This window comes from Pleurodeles waltl, chromosome 9 (assembly GCF_031143425.1).
Source record: "Pleurodeles waltl isolate 20211129_DDA chromosome 9, aPleWal1.hap1.20221129, whole genome shotgun sequence".
Lineage (NCBI taxonomy): Eukaryota > Metazoa > Chordata > Amphibia > Caudata > Salamandridae > Pleurodeles > Pleurodeles waltl.
In genome coordinates this window covers 893,162,363-893,181,937 of record NC_090448.1, presented here as the reverse complement: position 1 = coordinate 893,181,937, position 19,575 = coordinate 893,162,363, and the positions used below count along the sequence as shown (strand labels likewise).

At 48.3% G+C, this 19,575-nt stretch overlaps 1 protein-coding gene across 2 annotated transcripts in view; it reads left to right on the top strand.

Annotated features, from left to right (window-relative positions):
* ASB2 (ankyrin repeat and SOCS box containing 2) overlaps nt 1-19,575 on the top strand; it is a 256,837-nt gene that overhangs the window by 13,707 nt on the left and 223,555 nt on the right. The window contains exon 2 of one of the 2 annotated variants that reach the window (XM_069208231.1): nt 1,246-1,306. The exons of the other annotated variant lie outside the window; for it this stretch is intronic. The gene's annotated coding sequence lies outside the window, so the exon portion shown is untranslated. The remainder of the gene's footprint in view (nt 1-1,245; nt 1,307-19,575) is intronic. 2 annotated transcript variants of the gene reach the window in all.

The following is a 19,575-nucleotide window of genomic DNA, read 5'->3' as shown; positions in this document are numbered from 1 at the left end:
TTACATAGCGGGATAGTGCTGCGTTTTTTTAACTTTACAATGCTAATAGCTCTAACTCATGCAAGACCCGTTGCATTGAAAAATATTTTCGCTTCCATTCAAAAAGGGAAAGAGGTCCCATGGGGACCCCTTCCCATTTGTGAATGGGTTACCACTAATTTGTAATTGGTGCACAGGAAGTAAATGCACAAATTTCTTTATTGACTTTAGGAGTCCAAAGCAAGAGCCCACCACATCCACCACAGCTGAGTAGTGCAGATTTCATCAGGTGAGGGTGTGTACTTGTAGCATGAGATTTAGTTTAGGATATGAGCAGCGGCATTTTGCAGTAAATGGAGCTGTACACTTCAAAACAAGAGACGGTATACAGGCCAGTTGTGTAGTACAGGTGTGTATACTCAAAAAAAGTGCAGGACTTTTGATGTTCAGGTTACATACCTCATCCTGTGGGCTGTGAATGAATTGTCTGAACTTCCTTGAAGGTCATTTAGAGGACCAAGAGAAAACCTAAACCCACAGAGCCCAGTTCTCAAAGAACATTGCGGTCCAAAACATAAGTTGTTGTTGAAAATGACTGGATTTACACCAGCTAGGTATGTATAAACGGATACCAAGTAGGCATAAATCCATTTACTCCCACATAATTGTACATCGCAACAGCATTCAGAATTTTGGGAGTAACCTTCTTTTGAAGGGTGGTAAGTAGATGATATAAGGCTTTTCTGTATTTTCGAGTAAGTGAAGGACCACAAAAACAACAGTTTGTGAATAAGCATAAACTACTCTTCAACCTTCTCCTCTCATCAAATAGTTGGAATAAATTTATTTCCAATGCATAGAAGGGGATTGGACCAACCTAACCTTTGTAGTTTTCAATGGCACAAATGTTTTTTCTCACTTGGAGAAAAAAATAAATTTCACTTTCTTCCCCTAGTGTGCAATTGGACTGTGCATAAACAAAAGTACTTTTGGAAATCCAACCTGTAAATCATGTCACATGACCTCCTAGGATTACTCATAGAAACCTTTGACTAGTCATTATTTCCATGCATTGCATTTGGTATGGAGTATCTTTTCCGCCAAACTCCTATTCAGGCCCTTTGGCAGAGACCGAACATTACACCACTATAGTGTATTTCAGAATTCACTTTTATCCAAAAAATTGTATTTCTGGTTTCTGTGCAATTTGTACTTTTGAAACTGCTGTTTGTTTCCTACCTGTGACTGTTTCAATTTCTCTTCTAGTTTTTCCGTGTACTGCGTCAAGGCCTCTAAAGGGTAATCCACCCCCCTGTGTTTTTAAAAGGTAAAAAGGCACACTTCATCTCAGAGTCTAAACAGAGTGTGTTTAAGATAATGCTTAATCTGCTGTATGGTTTAAACTGTGTTTGAAAAGTGTATGTAGCATCGTTTTTGCCTAGAAAAAGTGATTTGTTAAGTGCTTGAAAGCAGTATCGTTAGTGGCTTTAGGTTTGGGCCTTACCTGCCAGGTTGGACAGGATCTGCAAAGTGTGGATTGAGCCTGTCTGTATCCAAGGAGATACTGACTTGAGCAGTGCCCTGCCCTCTGCTCACCAGCCTGTGCTTTCTTGATTGGCCCTTTAGCTCCCATGCAACACCAAGCCCTCCTCTCACACATACACAGGCCCTTTAAAGTTTGTGGAGGAAACCCCAGAGAGCCACCTCCATTTTGTAGCCCCAGCTTCTCTGTGCCCTAAACAGCCCAGTTAGCAAAAAGTCAAAGAAGGTGATAAGAACAAAGCCGTGTGCTGTGTATTCTTGATACTTTCAAACTGCTATTTCATTTACCTGTGACACACCTGTGACTGTGACTTGAGGAGCAGCTCCCTGCTCCCTGCCCCCTGCTCACCAGCCTGTGCTTATGGTTACATGCCCTTTATGTTAGTTTATTACTGGTTGATGTATCTGTTCTCAGATTCATAGGGCTAGGGTTTCTTTTGGACTTAGGGCTTAGAGACCTGATTGGCCAATAGATCTGGGGTTCTGATTGGTCCCTAGGGCTAGGGTTTCTATTGGACATAGGGCTTAGGGTTAGAGTTCTGGTTGGCTGATAGGTCTGGGGGTCAGATTGGTTTCTAGGGTTAGGGTTTCTGTTAATCTCAGGGTTTAGTGTTGGAGTTCTGATCTACTCGTAGGTCGGGGGTTCTGATTGGTTCCCTGAGCTAGGGATTCTATTGGAGATAGGACTTAGGGTTTAGCTTTGGATTTGTTGCTAGGGTTAGGGCTGTGATTGGTTAAAAGGGCTAGGTCTCCATTGGGTCTAGGGCTGACAGCTTGGGTTCTGATTAGTTCGGGTTAAGGCTCAGGTTCCCATTGGCCAATACTGCTATTAATCCTAGGGTTCAGGGTGTCTCAGCTCAGGCATTGAGGTTAAGGGCAGAGAGGACAAGGGCATTTGCCTAATTGGGCTTGTTTGGGCTGTGTCAGACCTAGGACCAGACATGCAGCCCTTTTTGCCATTTACCAGCTACCACCTTAACTCATCATTTCTCTCAAACATAATAACACACTCTCAGCAAATGTACTCTACTCATTTGCTACAAACCCTATCAACATTTCAGTGTTCCAACAACTACTAAAGAAGCCCACAAACCACACTTATCACCCTCCTACCCAATCTACCAAACAATGGCACCTTCACTCTCACACAAATCACTACTCTGTCCTATACCAATAACAAATGCACCCATCACCAACAGAACATAAAGGCACATTATACAGAAATGTAATCCACACAGGCACAACCTACACTCCCCGTTCATACAGAATACCAGCTCTACCTCCTACATGCTCCTAACAGACCCCTTTCTGTCAGCACTAAACCTATACTCAGCCCTCCATCATATCACCCGCCTGCACCCTCCACCTCCTTTTATCAAAAACATACAACCAAACACTCCTTACACTTCAATCTACCACACATATTACCTCGTCCAGCCATCAAATCTAACATAAACACTCATAACTCTTGCCCATCCCCTCTCACACATTACATGCACTCTTTTTCAAAACATATCACCACTCCTTTACCATTCAACTTCCACTTCCCAACAGAACTTTACATACAAATCCTTATTGGAAAACCACTACATCAATATCTCGTCTCATTACCCCACAAAAACAAACCATATCACACACACCAGCACACCAACATCTCTCATACACACAATTTCATAATACATTCTGTCAAAATTAGAAAAATACACCCATCCCCACCCTCCTGACTACACAGAAAATACATATCCTAAATCATATTTACTCCCAAATTTTCTCTCTTCGCAAACAGCTTACAAAAATACACCAGCACAACTCTTATTCATCTGTCTCTCACCCATTGCACTATGTAGAGCCTTAAAACAATACTCAAATGTTCTAGCACCACCTCTAACCCATACAACAACCACTCTAAACAGATGCAATTACATTGTACAACATGCTACTCCTTCCAACTTCGCATCTCCTTGTCTATTACACAAAAGGCTACCCTACAAAACAATTCAGCTCACCAACCCACTCAAAATCACCATCTCTACCACCTACACACGCAGACCCATCAAAATGCATTCTAAGCCTGCTGGATGAGGAATACAATATAAAAAACAACACTGTTTCTATCCTCATACAGCTAATACCAGCACTAATGACACACCTGCTACAACTTCCAAAAATACTGCAAATTTTTCTACAAAACAAGTCACACCACCAACAAAACACAATCTCTAAACTTGTTACTAATAAATGCTTGATGCCTCTCTAAAAACAAGCACCACTTCTATGACCTACTCACCGACACACAACCTGACTTACTCTTCATAACTGAATCATGGCTAGGAGATAAAATGGCCGTTGTACTGCATGAAGCTGTTGCTCCAGGCTAGCAAACTATCACACAAAATCATATAGGCAAAAGAAGAGGAGGGGTAGCTGTTACATTCAAAACAAGCAATAAATCTCACCAAATCTGAACATGTTTCCATACGAGGTTGTGAGACCTCATCATCAGATACAAGCTTACACCAACTTCCTCCTGTAACACCCTTCTCCTTTACAGAATCACCTATTCATCATTCCCAGGCAGATTTTCTAGACAATTTCAAACCTTATAACACTACACTCCAACCTATGCCTTCTTGGTGACTTAATCACTTGGTTTGACAAACCTAATATACCCCATCCAAAAACTGTCATCACTGGTATATACACACTGAACCTACATCAGATCGTCCACAAACCCTCACACCTCACTGGACACATTCTAGATATCATTTTACATATCAAGAACTAGTTACCTTTCAGAGGAGTACTCCATTCACATGATCAGACTACCATGTGCTAGCTTTCCAACTTAAAACACCACAAAGCAACACACCTACGTCCACTGTGCATGCATTTTCCTATCAACAAAGGCACAAACTTAATTTTGATTACTTAGAAACACACCTAAAATTGAACACAGATCTAGACACAATAAATTCCATAAAAAATGTTATGAGTGGCTACAGAAAGCTTTTGATATCCTAATAGCACTAAGAAAAAACAAAACTGGACAAAAGAAAACAAGCACTTTGGAGAAATACGGAACTAAAAGAGATAAAAAACATACTAGGAAACTGCAACACACCTGGCACAAACCAAACAACATTCAAGACAAACTTCACCTACAGAAAAAAAAAACAGAATATACAAGCCAGCAATCAAAAAAGCTAAAAAAAGGTACTATCAGACAGAACTCAAAATGCTAAATGTGCAAATAAAGAATTTTATAACAGTCTTACCAAATTTTGTAAACCTACATGCACAAAAGAAACCCATGCCATTACTCAAGAATTCACTGACAAATTGGCAAATAATTACACAACCAAAGCAGACATGTTGGACTCCTATCTAAAACAAAGGAAAACCACCAGCTCCATGCCATTTCCCAAAATCCCCTCCGAGAGTAGGCATCTGCACTCCTTCAAACAAATATCACAAAGTGAATTTATGGATCTGGTCAAAGCAAGCAGGCCATCTGGCTGCCTGTCTGACTCTTGTCCACTCCTTGAGCATCGCAAATCTTCGAAAACAGTATTTTAATTACCTTGACTGCCACACCAGTAAGAAGAATCATCAATATTTCTTTAACTAAGGGAATATTTCCTGAAGACATAAAAAAGGTATATATATGCCCATTATTAAAGAAAACAAACCGGGATCCACATGACCCTAATACCCACAGACCAATTACAAATGGACCTTTCCTGGGCAAACTGATAGAACATTCTCACAGATGTCACAATTCACTGAAAATAACTCCAAACTTTCAGACTACCAAACTGGATTCTGCCCAAGGAGTGGCACAGAATCTGTCCTCATCGCAATCTGAGATGACCTTCTAAACATAGTAGACCAGAAAGGGGTTGTTGCACTACTTCTTTTGGACCTCTCAGCTGACTTTGACACAGTTGACCATGACACCCTAATACAAAGACTCTAAGAACCAGGCATAGAAGGGACTGCTCTCAACTGGATTACATCCTACCTTCAAAACAGAACAAATGTCATCCATACCCCCCCTTTCCCATTCAAACCATACTTCACAAAAGCAGGGGTCCCACAAGGCTCTATCATCTCACCCATGCTTTTCAAAATCTAGGTGAAGCCATTACTGACAAAGATCAATGACTTACAGCTCAAATGCTACAACGATGCAGATAACACACAAATACTCCTTAAACTTGAAAGGTCCAAAGACATTGAAAACTCAAAAATCTTCAGCTGCCTCAGAGCCGCTGATCAGTGAATGACATGAAGCCATCTCAAATTGAATGTTTCCAAAATGGAAATACTCACATGTGGCAATTGGAAAAATTATGACCCACTCAGCCCCTGGCCTGATGATCTGAGACCACCTCCCAAAGTATCTAAGGAAGTAAAAAACCTTGGAATCACCATGGACTCCAAGTTATCAATGAATGTCCACATGGAAAAATTGGAAATATCTAACTTAATTTCTGGGAAAGCACTGCAACACATCTTACCCTACCTGGGATTTCCCCACAAGGTCCAGGCTACTATCTCTCTTGTGCTGTCTAAATTGGATTACGCCAATGGCTTCTACCACGGATCGTCTTTATCAACTATGAAAAGACTACAATGGATTTAAAACTCTGCTGCCAAATTACTAATACATATAAAGCCACAAGTCCACATCACCCCTGCCTTGAGGGCCCTACATTGGTTACCGGTTGCCAGAAGATCCAACTTTAAGCTACTTTATATCGCTCACAAAGCAATAGATGGAACGGGACCACTTTTCATCAGGAAGAAAATCATCAAATACTTTCAACAAAGGGACCTCTGCTCCAGATTGGCACCTCGCCCAAAAAACCCACCCTACAAGAAAAAGACATAGGTGGCATTTTTCTCTGTTGAAGCAGCCAAACTATGCAATTCAATACTGTTGGACATGGCCCTTTTTGTAGGGTTACCCCAAACTTTTTGCCTTCCTTCTTCTATTTTTCTGACCACCTTTTTGCTGGTTTTAGGACTCTGGACACTTTACCACTGCCAATCAGTGCTAAAGTGCATGTGCTCTCTCCCCTAAAACATGATATGCACTCTCTCCCCAAAAACATGGTATGATTGGCTTATACCTGTTTGGCATATTTGGTTTTCCCTTAAGTCCCTTGCAAAGTGGTGTACCATATATCCAGGGCTTGTAAATTTAAGTTAAATGCTAATAGTGAGTCTGCAGTGCCGATTGCGCCACCCACAGAAGTTGCTTTTCAAACCTGTCTCACGCCTGCCACTGCAGAGCCTGTGTGTGCAATTTACTGCCACTCTGACCTGACCTTTCAAACTACTTGCCAAGGCCCAAACTCCCCTTTTATTATACCAAAGTCATCCCTAAGATAGGCCATATGGGCAGGGTGCTGTATAAGTAAAAAGTAGGACATGTCACATATGTTTTGCATGTTCTAGTAGGGATAAACAGCCTATTTCGGTTTTCACTACTGTGAGGGCTGCTTCCTCTCATCGTTTAGCCTTGGGAATTCCCTTATAGACTTTTAAGTTGTAATTTCTAATAAAAAAGGAGTAGTGTTGCCATGTTTCGTATGTTTGGAATGGTAGTGTGAAATCCTGTTTACTGGAGTAGTTGGATTTTACATTACTATTTTAGAAATGCCACTTTTTAGAAAGTGGGCATTTCTCTGTGGTTATAATTTTATGTGCTTTGCTACCTGACTCCAACCCATGTCTAGGGATCCGAGACAGCTACATTTGATGCTTGTTTTCTAGAGTGCCATGCCATGTCATGTCATAGGAAGGGTGTGACAGGGTATACAGCTGCATTGATCTGCATACTGATAGTCTTCCTGGGCTAGGAGAGGGAGATGCTGTGCACACTTTACATTTGTATAGGTTGTGTCCTGCCCTCACACAAATGGCTGATTTACCCCCTAAGGATGTCTGGAGCCAGGGCTGGGTTGAAAAAGGGGTCTGTTGTACACTTGAAAGGTTCGTTTGAAGTCACCCATTAGATCAAAGACATCTTGAGTATAAGTACAGAGGCTCTGACCTAATGATTTTAGGTAGATGACTGGGTGGGACTTGTAACCAGACACTGCTAGCTCTACATATTGCACATTGCCAGAGGACTGCAGTGCTTCCATGAGGAACTGCCATTGTACTTACTTGCTTTGTAGTGCTCACCTGCTGTTTGCTGGGCTGAGAAAAGGACTGCCACTTTGCTAAAGGGGCCATTCTGCTGGCCTGCCTGCCTGTGTCCTGCCTGCTCTGTGCCACGTGTTGTTCAGGGACTGGTGACAGCACCCTCACTGTTCTAGTGGGATTACAGTGACAGAGCAGAACTGTCTCTGAGTCCTGCCATTTTCCACTTTCAATGAGAGACAGCGCTTGGTGATCACTACCCCAGATACTGCGTGGTGGGCACTGTGGTGTAAGCAGTGTGAGTGCTGTTACTTGCTCCTCTTGAGGTGCCTTGGTGTGTGGTGAGCACTTAATGCTGCAGGGAGTCACGGGTGCTTTCTCCCATGTTCCATTCTGTTGCCCCCTTAGCAGTGCCTCCCGAGCCAGAGTGATATGCCACACTAGAGAAGGAAGCCCTTGCAGCATGGATTCCCTCCATCACTGCTTAGTGACGAGGGTGGGTGAAGCTTGCTGCAGTGGCGACTGTCCGGGGGAAGCCACCGACATATCTGTAGTAGCCTGATCTCTGCCTGTTGGAAGGTGGGTCATTAGTTGTGTGGCCTGCACAAGTAACGAGTCCGCACACAACCGCCACTGGGAACCAAACACCCCATTGTAGCGCTTGACTCTCATAGGGTAGCATTGCAGAGCAGTCCAAGGCTTACTCAAGGGAGGTGGTGTGGGCTAGTAATCCCCATTCACAAGCACGCAAGCATGATTCTTAATAAATGAATGTCCAGTCTGTGCTTTTTCTTTTGATAAAGTAAAAGTACATTTATTATTCACACACACTACTCAATACTATGCAACAATCTACAAATATATACAAAGTGATAGAATCACTCTGGGCAAACAGTATGTAATCTCTCAGGTCTCCTTAAGGGAGAATATAATCCAACAATCCACATGGCAAAACAATCCCAGTGCCCCCCTTGCGACATTTGAACATTTTGACAGTATTCCACAGTACAGTGCAATGATGACACCTACATTTGTGATTAAATGCTTTCATCTTGCCAAGAGGTGACTGTCAGTATCATTATTTAAATTAGCATAATCAAGAACATAAGAAACCAAATTCTAGCATTATAACCATCATGATTACTTTTGGATTACTCCTACTTAACCATGAAATAACAGTAGAATGCATGGGGCCATACCAACCTACACCTATGGTAGACACCCTTGCACAACCAGGGAAAAAAGTTCACTGAAGCTTGTGCTTCAAACATCCATCCAACCCTTGAGGGGTTATCTCTCATTTGTCCCACCCTACCTAGGGTGGGGACACCAACAGATGTTGGGGGGAGGCTGCGCTGCTCCTGCAGCTCCACCTGTCTCCTAGTTCTCCGTTGGTGGTGGCCCCCATCTCCCTGGGACCACCACAGGTGTTTTGGGGACTCCATAAGCAGACCCTGCCCCGCAAAGCATGTTGGGGCGGCTGCATAAATGATTAGCAGCTCTCCCGCTGCGCTGGGGAGAGCCGCTGTGTCTTTTCCCGATGATTTCCTTGTTGGGGGTGCCCGTCCCACCCGGACACCCCCCGCACCACAAAGCGGATCCCTCATTGGAGGATGGCCCAGGGAGCCCACCCCTGGCCGCCCCCGCCGGCTCCCCGCACGGGCAGCACCTCCGGGTGCTGCCGCGGGAGCCGGCCAGCTGTATTGGAGTCTGCCCGCTCCAGCGGGCAGACTCAGGGATGCTCGCGGCCGCTTGGGCCGCGCGGGGAAGTGCAGCAGCACTCCCCCCCTTCCTCATCGCATTTTCGGGGCCCCGGGATGGGGTCCGGGGCCCCTCCTCCTTCTGGTGGGGAGCGCGACGGCGCTCCCTGGAGTCGTCCTCTTCTCGGGGCCCCGAGATGGGGTCCGGGGCCCCTCTCCTCCTTAGTGGGGAGCGCGACGGCGCTCCCCAAGGCCCTCTTCTGTTCGGGGCCCCAGGATGGGGTCCGGGGCCCCTCTGGCCACATTCACGGGGAGCGCGATGGCGCTCCCCGACTTCTCTTTGGCTGGGGGTGCGCAACGGTGCACCCCCACTCCTGCCTCTTCTCGAGGCCCCGGGATGGGGTCCGGGGCCCCATTTGAGCCATCTTCACGGGGAGTGCGACGACGCTCCCCGACATCTCTTCGGCTGGGGGGTGCGCGACGGCGCCCCCCATTACTCCTTTCTTCGCGGGGAGCGTGATGACGCTCCCTGGCTTGTCTTCGCCGCCGAGGGCCCCAGGATGGGGTCCGGGGTCCCCTTTCCACAGCGGCAGGGAGTGCGTGACGGCGCCCCCCCCCCATTTAATGTCCAACACAGGACCAGGCTTCACGGGGGCCCGGGATGAGGTCCGGGGCCCCTTCTTCTTCAGAGAGGGGGGGTGCGACGACACTCCCCTGTTCTCCTCTTCTTCCTGGGCAGCCCCCAGGCCCTGGCCCACCCTGGGGGCACAGTCGCAAGCAGCTGCGGAGCTCCACGCGCTTCGTAGCTGCCTTCCCAAAGGTCGCCATCCTTTGTCTGGTGATATCTCGGGCCCCCAAGGGCCGATTTTCATCATTCTTGTGTCGTTCCGCTCCTGGTGACAAGCCCTTGCCACCAGGAGCACTCTCCTTAGGCCTCCTGCCCTGGAAGGGTCCCAGATCATCAGAGAGCCAGTCCCCCTGACTCCTGCGCCAATCTTTCCTCTGGGTTCCCTCTTTTCCGTCTGGGCAGCGCGCTCTCCTTGTGCTAGCCCAGTCCTTCCCCCAACTAGCCCTCTGGGGGGGTAAGAGGGCCAGCTTGCCTGGCCCTGGCATTCACCTCGCTGGCCTGGGATCCTTCAGGGGCAGAGTCCCTGCCCCAAGGGTAGTCCGGAGGTTCTTCCTTCCAGTTGTCCATGACGCCCGTCTGCAGTCCCAGTGTCCAGCAGTGAAGCTCAGCCAAGAGAGAGAGCTCTCCCCTGTGCAGGACCTTTTAAGTGGGGGTGGAAGTGTCCAGCAGGTCTGCACCTCTTGCCTATCCAGATGTGCCACATCACTTCCTTGTCCCCGTCCCCTCCTTCTTGCACAGTCTTCTGGGATAGCTCAAGATGGCATCCTCCAGGAGTTAGTTGCCACATGTGCTCTGAAAGTCTCAGCCCCTCCTACCTGACTTTCCTCGCAGGGCTTCTCCAGCCTGCTCCTGGCACGGATTGACAGCTGGCTGATTGATGCTAGGCCCTGCTCCAGCAACTGGACAGAGCAGTAATTGTCCCTAATCCTGAGCTGAGGCAGAGAAAGATGACATCCCTGGATGACCCATAAGTTGTACAACTATGATCCTGTAACCTACTGCATCATTCTTTTCTTACAGGTTACAGTGTACTTTGGTGTGACTCTGGTCTCGGTGGACCCCAGAGAACTGGAGTTGCACCCTAGGCCCTCCTTTCCCATTGACATTTAATGGTGTATCCCCCCAATGCAAATATCTCAAGCACCCTGACATTGGCATGGAACTGGGTGTCTCTACAGTGAAAAGACAGTAAGCACACTGACTCTCCCTCACATGTATACACCCCTCTCATGAGACCTACTCCAGGTCACCACCCACTCTGCATAGTTCCTCCTGCACAAGGACTACCTAAGCGCAGTTCTTGAGCTGCGCACACTAGGAATCCTCCTCCCACAGCCCTCACATGGGTGCACATCCATGCGCACACATGATCACATGTAACCTGCCCAGGGCCTCCTGCCCTTGCTGTGTCACAGCAGCCTTTCCTTAGCAAGGCGACACCAGCGGTAAACACGTGCAGTCCATTTTACCATGTGTTTATTGTGCGGGAGTCACCTCATAGGAGGCTTCCTCACAGTAAACAGTCAAAAACCAGGTGGTCAAAAATCGAAAAATCAGGGCAGACCTGATGGTCAGAACCGTCCTCTAACACACGCCGAGCCCAGCTGATTCCTACCGGGAAGACGCAGCCACCACACGTGGGTAGTCTTCACCTGGTCAGCGATAACAAGTGACGAGGGGTTCTGACCAAACACCCTCCTCGCCAATTGTCCGCGACCTCTAACACTTGATGCTGGTCATCGGCCACTAGGATCACCTCCTTTGCCCAACCATGAGATCACCTTACATGGTCAGGGTAACATTAGGCCTACCCTTGCCCGGGGTCACGCAACACTACGCCCCTCACTCCGTTGGACAAGGGTACAGTGCCTCAGCACTGTGGCCTCCACCTTGAGTAGGTGTAGAACCTACTCCACGGGCCACTGGCTGGTCCCCCTTCTGGAGTTTACTCCACCCAGTACCCTTCTTCTTTGGGATCCCTGAATCCTGAAAAAAATGAAGACTCATCGGACCCTCTCCCTCAGCATGTAGCTGGGGTCTTTGCTGGCACCACCCTTTCGGGACGACTGCCTTCCCTCGTGGAAGAACAGCCCACTCTGAACTTCTTGGTACGTCTCCCTCACAGAGACGCACCACTGGCCCTGGTCTGGCTCCCAGAAAAGTTACCAGCCCGGCCTCACTACTGCACGGGTAGCGTTGGAGGAGAAGCACTGTGGGTACCTCGTCAGGCAACCCCCAGGTCCCTCCTCCCCTCTTGGTAGCTCCGCATGGAACCCTCCCGAGAACCTAGACCCTACCCTTGTTCTCCTCCGTGAGAACAGGGCCTACGCCCCCGCCGTCTCTAGGGAATGAGCTCTACCCCCTAGAGCACCCTTGGAGGGCCCGTGAGCCCTGGGTCAGCTTCACCCAGGGCCACTTCCTTGGGCCCTCCTACGTCTCCCAGCCTCAAGTCAGGAGACCTCCCAGGAACCCTCCAGATTCCTGGCTCGCTAGCGCCACCCTGCACGGGAGCACAGGGTCCCTTCACTTAAGATAGGCCCCACCTGGCTCCATGTGACCACTAACAGCACCACGGCAGGCGGACCTGCCTGTGGCACCCGGCTGAGGGGACACCCTCCCCAGCCCTTGCCACCTTACGGGACCCCAGGACGCACCCTGGGGCTGGGACACCAACGGTGTACCACGCAGGGGTCCGCTAAGTAAAGGCCTCTGCCGCCCGTCACTCTTCGACAGCTCAGACGCCCCCTAACAGACGTGGCTCCCTGCCCCCTTCCCTTGTCCTGGGGCCTGACCCCACAGGACCTACCTGACTGGTCAGGCGGTTGGGCATCACCCCAACCACCACCTCAGGTTTCAACCCTCCTTACTCCAGGATGACATCCTTCCGTTTCCTTAGGTAGTCTCCTACCCTACCCTGACACCTCAGGGTCCACTGCTGACTCCCCCTGACTCTTCAGGGTAAGTCACCTAGCCCACCTAGGGAACCTAGGGGCTAACACCACACTTCCTTCGGGGCCTCCCATTACCATGGTTCACCCCGGGCTCCCTCACCCTCCCCACCAGATAACCTAGGGGGATCAAGGGAATCACAACTTCCTTGCAGCCTCCCATCACTATGGGAACACCTGTCTGGGTTCCCTCCTCTGGAAACTCTTCGGGGGTGTCACTACCTGTGGGTTTGAAATCTTCCGCCTCCACCCTTCCGGTGGATTTAGCCTGCGCCAATGGCGGGTAAACAAAATCTCTTCAGGAAGACTGACTAGCTGGGGACCCCTCCCTTTGGAAACCGGTCTTATCCTCAGCAAGCATAAGAATTTCCCGGGGCCCCCCTAACCACTTCCTAACCCACGAAGTCAGGCCACCCTACCATCCCAGTCTCTGATGTGGGTATCAGTTGCTGTCCCTAAACCTTTAGAGAAACCCCCCCCCTCGTGCGGGCCCAGTGTGTGTAGTGTTAAGAGTTCAAAAGGATAACATGGCCTACAACACTTTGTGAACATTTCTTGGAAAGATTCCTCCCAGCACCCTGTCACTTTGTGCAAACAAACTAGTCCTAACAACACAGTTAAAACCCTTACTTTTCATTTTCTCACTTGACATATGTGTGCACAGGGCTTTCCCTTCTCCTACCTCTAGTTCACATGACCAAACCTTTGAACCGTTCGTAGAGCCTTACGCTCTCATATTTGATCATTACTGCATAAGTAATGTGTGGTAAAACTGGACTTATCAAGCGCCATGAATGCATACTGGAATGGGATACTATGTTTCCCGCTGCTGAACACCAAATGTTGGAAGGTGGGTCATTAGTTGTGTGGCCTGCACAAGCAACGAGTCCGCACACGACCGCCACTCGGAACCAAACACCCCATTTTAGCGCTTGACTCTCATAGGGTAGCGTTGCAGAGCAGTCCAAGGCTTACTCAAGGGAGTTGGTGTGGGCTAGTAATCCCCATTCACAAGCACGCAAGCATGATTCTTAATAAATGAATGTCCAGTCTGTGCTTTTTCTTTTGATAAAGTAAAAGTACATTTTTTATTCACACACACTACTCAATACTATGCAACAATCTACAAATATATACAAAGTGATAGAATCACTATGGGCAAACAGTATGTAATCTCTCAGGTCTCATTAAAGGAGAATATAATCCAACAATCCACATGGTAAAACAATCCCAGTGCCCCCCTTGCGACATTTGAACATTTTGACAGTATTCCACAGTACAGTGCAATGATGACACCTACATTTGTGATTAAATGCTTTCATCTTGCCAAGAGGTGACTGTCAGTATCATTATTCAAATTAGCATAATCAGAGAACATAAGAAACCAAATTCTAGCATTATAACCATCATGATTACTTGTAGATTACTTTGGGATTACTCATACTTAACGATGAAATAACAGTAGAATGCATGGGGCCATACCAACCTACACCTATGGTAGGCACCCTTGCACAACCAGGAACAAAAGTTCACTGAAGCCTGTGCTTCAAACATCCATCCAACCCTTGAGGGGTTATCTCTCATGTGTCCCACCCTACCTAGGGTGGGGACACCAACAGATGTTGGGGGGAGGCTGCGCTGCTCCTGCAGCTCCCCCTGTCTCCTAGTTCTCCGTTGGTGGTGGCCCCCATCTCCCTGGGACCACCACAGGCATTTTGGGGGCTCCATAAGCAGCCCCTGCCCCGCAAAGCATGCTTGGGCGGCTGCATAAATGATTAGCGGCTCTCCCGCTGCGCTGGGGAGAGCCGCTGTGCCTTTTCCCGATGATTTCCTTGTTGGGGGTGCCGGTCCCACCCGGACACCCCCGCACCACAAAGCGGATCCCTCATTGGAGGGCGGCCCAGGAAGCCCACCCCTGGCCGCCCCCGCCGGCTCCCTGCACAGCCAGCACCTCTGGGTGCTGCCGCGGGAGCTGGTCAGCTGTATTGGAGTCTGCCCGCTCCAGAGGGCAGACTCAGGGATGCTCGCGGCCGCGCGGGGGAGTCGCGCTCCCCGGAGTCGTCCTCTTCTCGGGGCCCCGAGATGGGGTCCGGGGCCCCTCTCCTCCTTAGTGGGGAGCGCAACGGCGCTCCCCCAGGCCCTCTTCTGTTCGGGGCCCCGGGATGGGGTCCGGGGGCCCTCTGGCCACATTCACGGGGAGTGCGACGGCGCTCCCCGACTTCTCTTCGGCTGGGAGTGCGCGACGGCACCCCCCAACTCCTGCCTCTTCTCGGGGCCCCGGGATGGGGTCCGGGGCCCCATTTGAGCCATCTTCACAGGGAGCGCGACGGCGCTCCCGACATCTGTTCGGCTGGGGGGTGCGCGACGGCGCCCCCCCCATTACTCCTTTCTTCGCGGGGAGCGCAACAATGCTGGGGTCCCATTTCCACAGCGGCAGGGGGTGCGCGACGGCACCCCCCCCCATTTAATGTCCAACACGGGACCAGGCTTCACGGGCCCCGGGAAGGGGTCCGGGGCCCCTTCTTCTTCAGAGAGGGGGAGTGTGACGACACTCCCCTGTTCTCCTCTTCTTCCTGGGCAGCCCCCAGGCCCTGGCCCACCCTGGGGGCACAATCGCAAGCAGCTGCGGAGCTCCACGTGCTTCGTAGCTGCTTTCCCAAAGGTCGCCATCCTTTGTCTGGTGATATCTCGGGCCCCCAAGGGCCGATTTTCATCATTCTTGTGTCGTTCCGCTCCTGGTGACAAGCCCTTGCCACCAGGAGCACTCTCCTTAGGCCTCCTGGCCTGGAAGGGTCCAGATCATCAGGGAGCCAGTCCCCCTGACTCCTGCGCCAATCTTTCCTCTGGGTTCCCTCTTTTCCGTCTGGGCAGCGCGCTCTCCTTGCGCTAGTCCAGTCCTTCCCCCAACTAGCCCTCTGGGAGGGTAAAGGGGCCAGCTTGCCTGGCCCTGGCATTCGCCTCGCTGACCTGGGATCCTTCAGAGGCAGAGTCCCTGCCCCAAGGGCAGTCAGGAGGTTCTTCCTTCCAGTTGTCCATGACGCCCGTCTGCAGTCCCAGTGTCCAGCAGTGAAGCACAGCCAAGAGAGAGAGCTCTCCCCTGTGCAGGACCTTTTAAGTGGGGGCGGAAGTGTCCAGCAGGTCTGCACCTCTGGCCTATCCAGATGTGCCATATCACTTCCTTGCCCCCGTCCCCTCCTCTTGCACAGTCTTCTGGGATAGCTCAAGATGGCATCCACCAGGAGTTAGTTGCCACATGTGCTCTGAAAGTCTCAGCCCCTCCTACCTGACATTCCTCGCAGGGCTTCTCCAGCCTGCTCCTGGCACGGAATGACAGCTGGCTGATTGATGCTAGGCCCTGCTCCAGCAACTGGACAGAGCAGTAATTGGCCCTAATCCTGAGCTGAGGCAGAGAAAGATGACATCCCTGGATGACCCATAAGTTGTACAACTATGCTCCTGTAACCTACTGCATCATTCTTTTCTTACAGGTTACAGTGTACTTTGGTGTGACTCTGGTCTCGGTGGACCCCAGAGAACTGGAGTTGCACCCTAGGCCCTCCTTTCCCATTGACATTTAATGGTGTATCCCCCCAATGCAAATATCTCAAGCACCCTGACATTGGCATGGAACTGGGTGTCCCTACAGTGAAAAGACAGTAAGCACACTGACTCTCCCTCACATGTATACACCCCTCTCATGAGACCTACTCCAGGTCACCACCCACTCTGCATAGTTTCTCCTGCACCAGGACTACCTAAGCGCAGTTCTTGAGCTGCGCACACTAGGAATCCTCCTCCCACAGCCCTCACATGGGTGCACATCCATGCGCACACATGATCACATGTAACCTGCCCGGGGCCTCCTGCCCTTGCTGTGCCACAGCAGCCTTTCCTTAGCACGGCGACACCAACGGTAAACACGTGCAGTCCATTTTACCATGTGTTTATTGTGCAGGAGTTACCTCATAGGAGGCTTCCTCACAGTAAACAGTCAAAAACCCGGTGGTAAAAAATCGAAAAATCAGGGCAGACCTGATGGTCAAAACCGTCCTCTAACACTGCCCCAATGATTGCAATGGGTAAATTGGTCTCGGGGGAGTTTGGCAGCCATCTCATGCTACCTTTGCGGGAGGCCCGGTCCAATTTAAGGAGAAAGGCTGTACTTGTTCAAGTCTCTGTGCCATGCACTTGTGGGCAGCAGCCTCTTTGGAATTCTGTATGTGGGGGCCCAAGGAGGTTTTCCCCACCATACTCTCCTTACCGTGAGCAGTGCCCAGGAGCTTTGCTTTCTGGGGATAGAAGCACCATTGTAAACCCAGAGACAGGCATAGGGTTGCCTCTGTGAAAACTCACAGAAATTACTGTATAACGTGTGTTAAGGGGCATATTTATAATGCCCCAGTGCCACCTTGCGCCACATTAATGTAATTATTTGTTATGTTAATGTGGCCCAATGAGGCCGAAATCCCTGCCCCTTATTTAGAGTGTGGCACAATGCATGCATTGCGCCACTCTGTAACCCTTTGTGCTACATTAAGCCTGCGCCAGGCATAATGGATGTAAAGGGGGCGTACCCCGTTAGGGGAGACAGAAAAATGGTGTAAAGAGATTTCCTGCGCCATTTCTTACGGCACTTTTAATGCTTGCTCAAGAGCAGGCGTTTACAGGGCGCTTCCATTCTTTAGAATGGGGCCCTAGGTACTATGCAGGAGTAGCACCAATATTTTGGCATTACTCCTGCAGAGTACATCAATAGCGTCATGAAAAATCACACTATTGCCCCCTAACCTGCGCCTTTTTAAATACGGCACACACCTGGAGGAGGTGGGGGTGCTAAGGCGTGAAAGGAAACTGGCGCTGCACTTGGTGCAGCACCACTTCCCATAAAGCTTCCCCTAGGTGTGTAGGTGCTCCTGTGCCCCATGTTTTGTTGGTGAATGCTATCCTTACAATGGGATCCCTATTTACAATATAACACCTAGTATGTCTGCAAGTACAGTGCACCCTATTGTCTAGTGGGGACATTTTGTAATCAATGCATTTATTGTGATCTGTAAAGATGTATGTGTTTCACTGCTGTATTTTATACCCTGATGCTAGAATGTATATCATTTAGATACTTGCACTGACAGGATAACGAGTACTATTCAGTAGTGGCATAATATGCACAATATTTGTGATTCATGTTGTTTTAGTCTTGTTGTATGCACAATATAGTTTAATTTTACCTATTTCTGTGTGGAGTCTTTTTTGTGGTGTATTTATTGTGTTACTGGCGTGAGTGTGTTGCGCAAACCCTTTACATATTTCCTCTGATGATAGGCCTGCCTGCTGTTTTTCAAGCTACCAGAGGGTAAGCACAGGTTATCTTTGGTGTGTAACTTACTTGCCTTCACTAGAATGGTGGGTTATGCCTGGCTTAGGTGCATACGCTAGCCAACCAGAACCCCCATTTCTAGCAATCACCATCAAACATAAGATCCACGGATAACTATCTTTTTTTCAGAAGACTATTCAAGAGTTGGCTCTTTCCTGCGTATTCAACATACTCAAACTCTAATATACAGCATATCTCTGTGTATATAAACATTTATAAATTACATATATGTATCTAGATGTGTGTATTTCTTTGTACAAATATCTATAATAATTTTGGTTTTTAGAATGGTTTAAAATATATAGATATTCTTAATGTCCACTTAGCAAATGTATAAATTGCTTATGGTTTAATACATATATCATGTATATGGGTCACTGCATAGTTTACATATGTTATTTGATTAGATGTTTATGGGTCTCTGTTTTATTTATCTATCACAAAATGCAAATACTATCAGAACTATTTAATCTACAAGTGCATTACTATTAAAATATTGAGGAAAATATATATGCAAATAGTTTAAAAATACACAAATACATTAGCCTAAAGTGCAGTAACACCTGAAGTCTGAGTTTATGAAATACAGCTTTAAATCTCGATATATTATCTTCCCTATACATGTATACCTTCTCTATGTACTTACGTATCTATATACTTTTTACTTTACTCTTACTGTCGAAGAGAAAAACATTTGACTCTCTCCAGTGCAGCACTCTATGTCTCACCCTGTACCTCTCTCAAAATATCCTCTACCTCCACTCTATGACACATCCCAAACCTCATTCTACTACTATGATCTCCCAAACAACCCTTTCTAATTTCTTTCTTCATGTAACCCTCCTCGATGCCTCCTTTTACTCATCCTAAACCTCATCTTACTACTATGATCTCTCAAATAACACTGTTTAGACTCTTCCCTCTTCTATCCTTCCTTTATCCTATTCAATCTCACTAACAGATCACATGCCCACAACTCAAATTAACTAATATTTCCCAATACTAATCCACCACTAATTCTTCTTGGGTTGCGGAGTAGTGTGCTAATTGCTGAAAGCGCTTTGATGCCTGGTCAAGGGTAGTAAGTGCTATATAAATACAATTACAATACAAAACGCTCTGACAAAGGCACCTCTGTTCTGACTTTCAGTGTAATATGGAATTTCAATTTCGAGACTCTTGTATCTCTCTTAATAATTAATTTGCCTGATCTCCATTCAGCCATGAGTTGAAGCTAGTCCCTCTTTC